Source organism: Drosophila arizonae, chromosome X (assembly GCF_054131065.1).
Source record: "Drosophila arizonae isolate 15081-1271.41 chromosome X, UAZ_ARI_1.0, whole genome shotgun sequence".
NCBI lineage: Eukaryota > Metazoa > Arthropoda > Insecta > Diptera > Drosophilidae > Drosophila > Drosophila arizonae.
The window spans coordinates 21,078,036-21,090,541 of record NC_142927.1 but is presented as its reverse complement, the minus strand read 5'-3'; positions in this window follow the sequence as shown (position 1 = coordinate 21,090,541).

Genomic DNA, 12,506 nt, shown 5'->3' with positions numbered 1-12,506 from the left:
CGCTACTATCACATATAATCAGATCTAAAGTCTCAATAAACACAGATTATATACAGATTATATATGTATATATAGAAATTGGATTTTTGTTATAGTTCAAAATATACGTTTCTCGATGGGTTCAGGGAATCAGGTTGTAGTCTAGTCTAGATTTTTCTAACTTTTAAAGTAAATAAATAAATATTTTTTAAATAGTTAGAAATACAATAATAATAAAATTATTGATTGTTTATTTTTTTTTTATTTATAATTTTATTATTATTATTATTATTATTTTTTTTTTTAATAAACTTTATTGCAGATCTTGTCCTTAACTCTACAGCGCATTTTTCAATAAACCTTAACTATTAGAGAGGTTAAATGCCTTTATTGCTACTGTCTAGTCTTTTCATTTCAGTCTCTTCTGAGATTCAACGGGTGAAATCTTTTCAGTTTTCTAGTGGCTAAATTGCAAGCTGGCTTGGGTGGGCGGATATTCAGTTCGTATACCTTGTGCTGTGTCTGATAGAAATACAATAATAATAAAATCATTATCTTTTTTTTAAAATATATTTTTATTTATAATTGTCGAAACATTTACAGGAATCGCTTTTGTGATCTCCTTCATCTGGTGTCTAGTTGCCGCCTTTATGTACTCCATTGAAGCATAGCTCTCATAGCATGCATCGGGGTTCTCAAGTTTCAGAAAGAGAAAGTCATCGAGAGTGAGGTCTGGTGTGGCTGCGGCATTCTTGTTCTTTGGTCGAGCTAGTCGTTATATTAACATATATGTATATAACATAACATATGTATATTAACATATGTATATAATGGTAATGTAACCAGTGAGTTTTATTAGCTAATTTGCTGTTATGCAAAGTTTCTCTAGCTCTCTCACTCACTCTCTCTCTATATGATTGTTTAAAGGACCTGCAGTCCTGTTGCCGTTGTGATACTTGTTTCTACTTGTTTTTTTGTTTCATTTTTTCTTTTTTTTTTTTGTAGTTAGTTAGTTGGTCTTTTGTGTCAACCACACACATGGACTAACTACGGCTCTGGCCAGCAAATGAAATCAAAATTAACTCTTGTCAAATCGTTGCAGTGTGTGCTTTAGGATTGCTTTTAGTCCGTGTGATGGTGGCAGGTGGCAGAATAAATGACAATTGAGGCATGGATATGGGCATAGCCAGCCCCCCCCCCACCACTCCACCACCCCACACTCTCTCCCACTGCCGCTGCCAGCTCGAGCTCTGCGGCTACTGAGGCTGCCACTGCACATGGTGTCCTCGTCGTTCGTTCCACATGAAACAATGCAAATTGCATGAATGAATGCCATTTAGCAATTGATTTGAATGACTCGTTCGGTTGTTGTTGTCTTTGCTGTTGTTGTTGTTGTTGCTGTTGTTGTTGTCTTTGCGCAGTGCATTCGCATTCGCATCGCAGTCGCATTCGCATTCAATTCCTCTCTTTTGATCAAATCAAATGCATAAAATGTTTTCAATTCAATCAGAAGAACGAGCACACATACAGTATGTCTGTGTGTGTGAGAGAGGGAGTGAGAGGGGAACAGGAGAATCGAAATCTGAATCTGAATCGGCATCAGATTCAGTCACAGCTACCACGCTTAACATTCTTCTATTTCTTTTCTTTGTTATTATTTGCAATTGTAGAATATCAAATATACCCTGTAAATTTCGCCATTTTCAACACATAGAAGAAGTGTATATAATATAAACTTATTTGTAAGCAGATAAAAATAATTGAGCTGGGTTATGATATACCTTATATTATATGGAAAATATATATTTTAAAAATTGAAAGATTTTACTTTTTTTCTGAGTGGCTAAAATTCAATTTGTATCTCATGCTATTTAGGCTCTACGTTGATCATCAATCAGCCAGGCAGTCAAACAATCAAATTGTCCTTGAGTTTACTTTCCTATACACATCGTCAATCAGTTGATCAATCAATCCTCAATCAATTAACTCATTATGACACAGAATAACTTAAAGTGGATTTTGGTCCATAGTTTTAACTATATTTACATCATCAATCATTCAATAATTAGTCAATCAATCAAAAATGTTGTAAAGCATTCGATTCATTTGGGACAGGGTATTTCTGAGTCGATTTCTGTGAATACTTTGAACTTGATTTGCTTTCCTATACACACACACACACACACACATGCCCGCTCCAGCACGTGTGTATGTGTGTAGGTGAGGGTACCTAGTTTTTTTTAATTAATTGCACTTACTTTTACCCCTCGGCATTGCCTTTGTCGACCATTTGACTTTGTTTAAAATTAATTTTTGCTTTTTCTGCATTTTTTTTATTTTTTGTAATTCTTGTTTTTGTCGATCTTGAATGTGTTTTGATTTCATTATACGACAATTGTTGTTCAAGTTCAAGGCCCCGCATGAGCCATTTGAAGCTCTACGCCAAATGTTAAAGCTGTCCATTAAGCGAACAATTAATTACACGGATGCTGCCTGCCAGACGATGATGCCAGAGATGCTGCAGCCACTGTAGAGGAAGCATCTCTGCTCATGCAACAATTAAATAATAATTCCTGAAGTGTTTTTAGTTTATTTTTAGTGAGTTCATTTCGGTAGAGTGTGTAGCGGAGTTGTTGGACAACTATTTATGTATAGAATTATTATGAAAATATGGCCTAAGTTGTATTAAGTTTTGCTTCTATTAATAATGAAATTCAAAATTCAATCAAAGTTTCAATCCGTGAAAATCTCATAGAAAATTATTAAAGAGAGATTATCATTATCTTTCTCTCTCTCTCTCTATTTCTGATTCTAATTTACCATCTCATCTCATGCTTGATTGCTCTCTCGCTTTCTATCAGTATCCCACTCTCTTTGCCATTCTTCCATTCTTCGTTGCTCTATACCAATCCCACTCTCTGCCTAGCCTATCTATCCTATCTGACTTACTTTCTGTCTCTTGCTCTTTCTTCGCTTCGCTTTCTCTTTCTCTTCCTCTTCCTCTCTCCTTTCCTTTCTCTTTTGCTCTCTCTCTCTCTCACTCTCTCTATTTATCTCTGTCTATTTCTTGTTTTCGCTTTTGGTCTCTGTCTCCAAGCAGTTATCTCTTTCTCTCTTTCTCTGGATAGCACTCGCCATTTCACCCTCGATGTATCTCTCTCTAATTTTCTTCTAATCGTCTCTTTCTCTCTCTCTGTCTCTCTCTTATTTTTCTTCTCAGTCTATCTCTCTTTCTATCTTCTTTTTTGTAGTTCTTTATATTTCTCATTCTATTTTCATTATAACTTTCTTCTTAGCTTCATTTATATTTCTCACTCTCTCTCTTTTAATCTCCCTTTCTCTCTCTCTCTCTCTCTCTCTCTCGCTCTCACTCATTCAGCCTTGAATAGGTTGAGCCTTGGCTGTGGAGCTTTGATTAATGAAAACAAAATATAATATAATATCACTTACATAATATCATTAAAAAAACACGTCTTAAGTCATAATTTATGTGGACAGATTTGTAATAAACACAGCAAAAACAACTGAGCGCATTCAGAGATTCTTCTATGGGAATATATAATAATATATATATATAATAAATATATAATAAATATTTTATATTACTTACATTATAAGTTTAATTAAAAAGTGGCGAATTATTAATTATAATTCGAATCAGAATTTCCTATCTGAGATATTGAATTTGGCAAACGAATTGCAGACAGCCAAAGCAGCCCGCAGCAGAAACAGAAGTCGAGCTAAAAGTTTACGGAGCAGAAGTCCTTGATTACGTAGGTATTATGATTTGATACAAAGTTCGTGGAGCTGAACATGAATGGTGGCTGGGAATGGGACTAGGACTGAGTCTGGGGTAGCCTGTCAGCAGTGCTTCCTCTTGGCTGCGCTGGCTTGAGCTGGGCTGGGCTGGCAACTAGCGTCAGCTTGGCTGCCTGCTAAGAGCGTCTCTGTTGCTGCCTCTGCTTCTGTTTCTGTTTCTATTTCCATATGCTCTTCATAGGCTGTTTCTCTGAGAATTCTTAAGCGATTTGTCACCGCTGAATGTACTCTAATTATATTAAATATTTCATGTATTATTTTATAGTTACAATTTTATTTGATTTTGTTCACATATTTGATTTATTCGACATATTTTATTTAATTATTACATTTATTTTATATGCTTAATATTTTTTTATTTATGTATGCTTGATATATTTTATTTAATGGATATATTTTATTTTTATTTTAGTTTTTAATTTTTTTATTTATTTACTTATTTATTTATATTTTTCTTTGCTGTTTACTTAAATATTATATTTCTTTTAGATATATTATTCTGATTTTATTTTTTTATTTTATTATTGTTATTTTTATATTTTTTTTATGCCTTATTGATTTATTCACATTAATTATACATTCTATTATTGTGAATGCAAATATGTGTTCCTTTACAATTGGTTCAGCCCTTGCCATCTTTTCTACGAGGTATGATTTAATTTTATATAAGTACTGTAGTTCCGTCACGAATGATTAAAAATTTTAATGCACAAAAAAAAAAAAATAAATAAATAAAATAAATAAATACAAATAAAAAATAAAATGCTACCATACTTAAGACTAAATGGAATATTAGCAAAGTATAAAACGTTGCAAAAATATACTTAGATATATGCTTCTAAAACTTTCTTTTAATCGTCATCGAAATTCTTGAATCATATACTGTCTCTGCCTATCTCCCTTTATCTATCTCTCTCTCTCTCCCTCATTCTCTCTTATATTTACATACACTATTATATTATTCTCTAATCTCAATCTAAGCAACTGAACTCGTATTTTTGGAGAGCATTATTGAGGCAGTGTTTCTATGATTTACATAAATTTCCTTGTTCGTATTTCTTGTTTTGTTGACATGTTGCTCCTTGCCAACGCCCCCCTCTCTCACTCACCCACTCACTCTATCTCTCTCTCCCTCTCTCTTACTCTCTCTCCCTCTCTCTCTCTCTCGCTCTCTGTTTAGCTTAGTGCTTGTCGCAAGGCGCCAACATAATCAGTATAACAAATGAGATCCTTGTCGACAGTTGTTTGTTGCTTTTGTGTCAGTGGCATCATCATCATCATCATCATCGTCATCATCATCGTCATTATCAACGTCATTGTCACAATGAGAGCGTGCGATAGACAGAGACAGCGATAGAGCTGGCGCTCGCCTATGAGCGGGTGGGTGGTGCGCAAGAGGAGCCTTGGGTGGGGCTGGGTGGGTTTGTTCTGTCAACTTTCTGCTGTGCTGTCGGCTCTTTTTGCCTGACACTCTACATTGTTATTGTTATTATTTTTGCATGCTTTATGCAATGTTTTGATTAATTTTTGCCGCAGCCCAACCAGCCCAGCCGGCCAAACCCCTCCTGGCAGCATCTCGCCTGCATTCGCCTGACTGCACTTGCGCGGCTGCTTGTGGGCGTGGGTGAGAGGCAGCCGCATGGCCAGATTGGGGTAATAGGGGCGGGACCGGGTCGGTCGTGGGCTTGGGATTGGGAATGGGAATGGGAATGGGGGCTGAGCTGTTCTGTTTAGTAGTTTTATGGCTCGCTTTCAGTAAACAATGAGTGCTGCCGGTGTGCATTGTCTCGGGCCATGGTAATAAACGGGGCGACCGGGCGACGGGGCGACGGGGCAGCGGCACGAAGATGTTGCCACATTGAGATTTAATAAATCAACATGGCGGACACAGTGGTTAGGCAGACAGAGAGAGAGAGAGAGAGAGAGAGAGAGAGAGAGAGAGAGAGAGCAGGCAGAGAGAGTGAGATAGATGATGCTGTGGAGCAGAGAATTTCCATTTTGCAAATCAATTTTGTAAATTATAACGCATTTTATGCTTTTGCCAAGCTATTGCAACCAACACAATTCTCAGTGGAAAGCCACAATGAATTTCGAATGCTCACACACACACATACACTGCACACATGCCTACATGCACATATGTATATCAATTATATTGATTGCGTTTGCTTTGCGGCAGCCTTGCATCCATTCGCTGCGCTGGCTCTGGCCCTTTTTATGAAGCAGCTCGCACAAATATAATGAAAATGCATTTTGTTGCAATTTTGATTGAGCTGCAATATGCATTTTATTGGCCCCAAATCCCAATCAGTGAATCTGTCCAAGCGTATTTCAATTTGCCTTTTCTCTGTTTGATTTTCTCTTTCGTTTCTTTTTTTTCCCCTTTTTTTTGCTTTTTCGGCTAATTTGATTAGTTTCGAGCTGTTTGCGATTATTGAAATTGAACCAGAATCGATAATTGAATAATATTCGAATGTGACTAAATATATGATGGATATGCGTGTGGCATTATTATTATTATTATTTTTTAATATGACTGAATTTTCCTTTATTAGGCAGTGTGATTAGGAATTTCACATCATATAAATATAATATCTATATTTATATCACTATTACTGCTGTAGGTAGTTCTCAAAGTATCAGAGTGGATTGATTCGTGTCTCAGGCAACCTTGAGCTTGGTCTACTCTCTACCAGCATATAAATTCTCTATCCCTTAAAAGATCTACAGGAATCTTTCTGGTTCTACTGATAATTGATTATCATGACAAATTTAAGAGCTACCTATGAATTGTGCCCGTTCTCTGCATACTTCAAACGTATGATGTTCTGGAATATAGCTCCAACCGGTGTGGAGTCTAAGGGAACTTACAAATAAGATTTATGTACTCAGGTCGTGAGGTAGAGCAGAACTCCCCCGCACTACCGACGGTACCAGAAGATCCCGTTCATCTACCTTGCGGCCGGAGAAATACTCTGGCGTCCAATCAGGTGCCTACGAGAGTAGCCGAAACCTTCAGAGAACATCCGCAGTCATTTAAATAAATGTTCGGCGCCCAACGTGCTGCCCGAAATTAGTAGAGACAGGTCTGTGCATCGTCATACATCGTTACATAGATTTACCACTAGCCGACTGATTAATTGCACATGGAGCTTATTCAGAAAGTATTATCAATTTCGTGATCCTCCAAATAGATCCCATCAGACAGTTAAACTTCTGTTGACGTTTCAATCCTCGAAGCATCGTCAACAAATCCTCTTTTTGTGATCTGGTTCAAATGTCCAGCCTTAATCTCGTCATTAGTGTCCTGTTTTTTGTAGCCCTCTTAAAAAATCAAAGTTCCCCACGTTTTTTGAACACCCCCTTATCTATTAATTTAAGTACGTTCTTCTGTATCAATTGTCTGTTAAAAGTCTCGACAAATTTAATATTTGTATATGAGACAGAAGTAAAGGCAAGGGAGCTAAGAGTTTCCCATTCCATTTTTGTGAAGTGTCTGAAGGCTTCTAAGAAATGTATAACTATATTTTGCAATTAACGAAGACTTGTTGGAATAATTTCAATTATGTACATGAATATTTTAGAAAATATATAAAGTCTTGACTGAGCTTGATGCAGACTAACTGAAACTAAGAAAGATCTGCTTAAGCTATAAAGTAAATTTATAGTCACTAAATGACAACTATATATGTATGAGTCGCCTGAGAACAAACCGCTTAATATATATTTTTGTTGATATTAAGAATAAGATAAAGATAAATGCTTGATCGGTTTTTGGCAGACGGGAAAAAAGCTTCTGTAGTTGCTAAGATCGAGGCGAAGGTGATCCGCTTAAGGAGGTACTAGCAGAGATGTATATACATACATATGTATACAATAGTAGGCATATATATATATGTATACAGTAAAATCCGTCTATAACGACTTTGCTTATAGCGTCCGTACAGCTATTGCGACGAAAAATCTGGTCCCCAGTCAAACTTATATGTGTAGACTTATATGGTGATAGCGTCGTCTGGGTATAACGACGGTCCTTTGCGCATCGTTATAACCGGATTCTACTTTATATCTAATTGTAAGCAAAGTTTCAAAATTCGATTAGAAGCTATAGATTTCTGGTTTTGATTCAATATATCACTATATGTATTTAGATGCATCGATATATTCCCCATGAGTCATGCCTTATAGAGTTGGCGGCAGCCCGCTCTAACTATTCCACATAAATATCTATAGATATTCCATGATATTTTACAATTTGTAGTCTTATAAGATTCAAATTGTAATCTTATAAGCTTGAAATGAAAACTAATTTCCGCACAGCGATTGAGAGTCACAGGGATCAGCACAATAGATTCTATTCAAGCTTAAATCTAGCTCTCAGTTTATGCCCGAAGGGAGTCGAAAAATCATAGAGAGAGAGGGAGAGAGAGAGAGAAAAAACCATCGACAAATCATGAAGAATGAAATTTGCTTTTGATGCTGATTGTTTTGAGCCGCGCTGTCAGCGGCGGACGGAATCATGTGGTGTGGCCAAAGACGGTGGTTAATTGGAATTTTTAATTATTATGATTTGTCGTCGCAAGTGAAAAGGAAAACAAAACAAGGCAAGCCAGGGGTTTGGATAAAAACAAAAAAAAAAAAAAAAAAAAAAAAAAACAGAAATGAAAACCAGAAATGATTACGCATTAAACTAGGACTATTAGCAACAGCAACAACAACAACAACAACAACAGAAACAGCAACGTCGACAGTTCGGCATATTTTTGCTGCATTTTGTAATCATTTTAATTGCCCCAATAATGCTGGCTTAGGCATAGGCGTAGGTGTAGGGGTAAGGGTAGGCGCTACCTCTGCAGCCCACCTGCACTTGCACCTGCAACTGCCACTGCTTGCCGTGTGGCACGGTGGCGCGGTGGCGCAGCGACCACACTTTATGAAAATCATTAAGTTAATTACATTTTTTGCACGCGCCCAAATGCAATGGGAGAAACACTGAGATGGCAGTGAAGGGCAGGTGAAAAGGGAGCAGAGAAAAAATACATTTAAAAAAAAACATAAACAACGCCCGTCCTCTGCGTCAGAAACACAGCGATAGAGTGGGAGAGAGAGAGAGAGAGAGAGAGAGAGGAAGATACTGAGGCACAAGCACATCAAAATTATAATCAGCGCCACACAAAAGCACACGGCGCGCCTGAAGTTAGCTACACGGGAGCAGGAGGGGGGGCAGGAGGTGGAGCAGTGGCTGGGCTGACACAAAACAACAAGTACAACAACAACGTTGGCGCCTGAGCTTTTGGGCACCGTCGGGGATTACGCTAAATGGGCGCAACAACAAAACATAGTACATATACAAAATAAAAAAAAAAAAATACAAAAAAAACAACAAAAACAAAGAAAAATAACAACAACAACAAAAGTGAAAGAGCAAAAAAAAAAAGAGAGAGAACATAAGAAATATTTTCATAATACTAATTGCATCGTCACAATGTCATTTTCAGCGAGCGGCAGGAGAACTGGGCTGCCCATGGCTGGTGGGGCTGCGGCTGGGGCTGTCTGTCAGAGGACAACGTTGACGAGCAGGACGAGCAGGACGAGCAGGAGAACGAGAACGAGAACGAGATGAGTTGAAATGAGATGAAACTGAATTTATGCTAAATGCAGCCAAGCAAAAGAAACAGCAACAGCAACAACAACATCATCAGCAACAACAACAACAACAACAACAGCAGCAACAAAGACGCTGCTGATGACGACAACGACGCCAACCGTTGCATAAATCCTGGCAGCAAGGACTCGAGCTCCTGCGCGGGCTCGGGCTGTCGGCTGACTGCCAGGCACAAAAGAAAATGAGTTGAACAAAAAAAAAAAAAAAAGTAATTAAAAAAGCAAAGCAACAACAATTCCGAAACCAGCTAAACACTAAACTGCGAATACGCTACAGCGATGCAGCTCAGATCGAGCGAGAGAGAGATAGAACCTCATATATGCATAGTGCTGATCATGAAAATAGCAACACTAAATGTTGCATTAAAAATTTTATAAAATTTTGTGTTAAACACAATTTAATTTAATACCAATTTGAAACGAAAGATTACGAATATTTCTTGCAGTAATTTAAAAATGAAATTTATTTGAACTTTAAAATTATTTTTGGTTTCTTTTTTTCGCAGATATTAAAAGTATTTAAAATATACTAAATAAATATTCCGGTAAAACTTACAAATTTATAGTACAAAAGTAAATAAATTGTTTTTTTTTTTTTTTTTTTAATTTTATTTAAAAATAGTTACATTACTTTTTAGATTATAATTATATATTATATTTAATTTTTAGCTAAATAAAGCTAAAATAAGGCCATTATCTAATTGTAGTTAAAATTCTCTTGTATTAATATATTTATTATATATTAAATAACTCAATAGCTCAAAATTGAGTAGCTCAATAAATAAACACAATTACATTTACAAAAATGATTTTGTTGATAATTAACAATTAAATAAAACATAATAATTAAAACTTAAAATTAATTGGTAATTGTTAATTGTCAATAAAATAATTTGTCTAATTGTAAATGTGTTTATTTATTGAGTTATATTTAATATATTTAATTTTATAGTGAATTAATGATTAATAATTGGATTTCATAAATTTGTACGCGCTAGGGACAGATACAGTATGCATATAAACATTTGTTTTTATTCGAGTTTGATGTTTAAAAATTATAGATCACAAATATGTATATAATTTTAATTAAATATCAAATGTATGCCATTCTTGATTCGATCTTCAGTAATGAAATAGTCCTTCGTACGCAACATTATTTTTAGTATTTTTATATCCTCTTTATGTCCTCTTATTTTCTTCTTCTTAAAACTCCTTTTTAACAGAACATACTTTCTCTTAAATAGTTGATAAATATACTCTTCTTTATATATATCTATATACTCCTCTTTTAATGTTCTCTTCCTATATGCTCTTCTTATACACTCTTCTTTTATGGTCCCCTAGGCATCCCATGTGAAGCACTTGTGTTGCCCGACGTCTCACATAGAGCAAGAGAAAAATTCAAATGCATTAACACAACGTAACAATGTGGGCAAATGTTAACATGGAGCGCTAATTTGCCACATGCCTCATGCCACATGCCACATGGCACTGTTGCTGCTGCTGCTGCAGTTGCAATTCCTGTTCCATGTTCCATTTGCAGCTGGTGACAAGTAGGGAGATGCATGTGACACATATGACTGACGGCCATGACAGAAGTTGTGGCAATTCGAATTGACACAGGCTACGATATGGCTGCAAAATGAGTTAAGAGTTTAAGACAATGCAAATAGATACTTTAATGAATAGTCATTAATAAATGAATTCCAAATAGCATTCACATATTTGAATAGACACATATCAATGGATAGAAACGCCCCGAAATATGCAATGAATTATTGTCAGCTGCGACGCCATTTTATAGAAAACTGCATAAGTGTGCGTGTGGGTGTGCGTGTTCGTGTGTATATGTGCGTTTGTGTGTGTGCGTGCATACATATGTATAGCTATTGCATGTGCTGCAAGCATATTTAATCAAAATGCAGCTCCAAGAACAACAACAACAGCAACGGCAGCAACAGGGGGCGCGCTATAAAAATAATTAACAGTCAGCGAAAGCTACACGTGCGAGCGAGACGGCAAAACAATGTGGCGCATTCGCACAGGCGCTTGTAACCAGTGAAAGACCAATCAGCGCGACAAAACAATGGACACACACACACATACAGCGAGACATACAGGCAAATGCTCGCTGCTCAGGTGAAACATGTTGCCTAATAAACTTCAGTAGCAAAAATATGCAACAACAACATCAAATTATACATTTAAAATGGCGGGTAGAAGAAGCAAAAGGCATGAAAAAAGAGGGTGAAGACAGCCGGCTGGCAGCTGGCGACCAAAAAAGAAAACGAAACAAAAGGCAAACATGAAATTATTTTCATAATTTCAATAAGACGCTGTCAACGTTGACGTTCGTCTCGTTGGTCAACCCCCATGCACGCACACACACATACATATATATATATACACGCACACACACAGGCAGGCACAGAGAAACATAACTGTGCTCGCTTATGATTGGCTTCGACGCTAAAGAAGCAAATGAAATAAAGCAACAACACAAGCATAATGCAGGCTAGCGCTAACTGTAAAGGAGGGGCGGGTGGCAGCTGCCACGCCTATGGCTCAGTGTTAATAAATAAATATAATTTTAGCGCAAGCGCAGGCAGAACACACACAAGCAAAACACGACAGCAAACGAAGCAACAACAACAATACAGCGAGCAAAACAATGTATGCAAATGAGAAAATTACATCCCTTCATTTGTTTGTACCGCACACTCATACAGACTCACACTCTCCCATAGACACACACTAACACACGCCCACACTCGCCTACACCAGCTAGCATGCTCGCATTGTTGATATTTTTATTGTTGTTTCCGCAGCGCTGCCAGGCTGCCAGGTGGCATCAGCTGTGGTGGCAACCTTATTTCTGTGCGCCTTACTTACGCTTCTTTACCCAGCAGCGCAAGCAGCAACGCAAAAACAAAAAGTCAGCAACTCTCTTTCTATCTCAGTCACTCACTCACCCTCTTTCCTTTTCGCTCTCCTTCTTTTTTTCCTGCTCTCTCTTTCATTCTCTCTCTCTCTCTTTCTGTCAT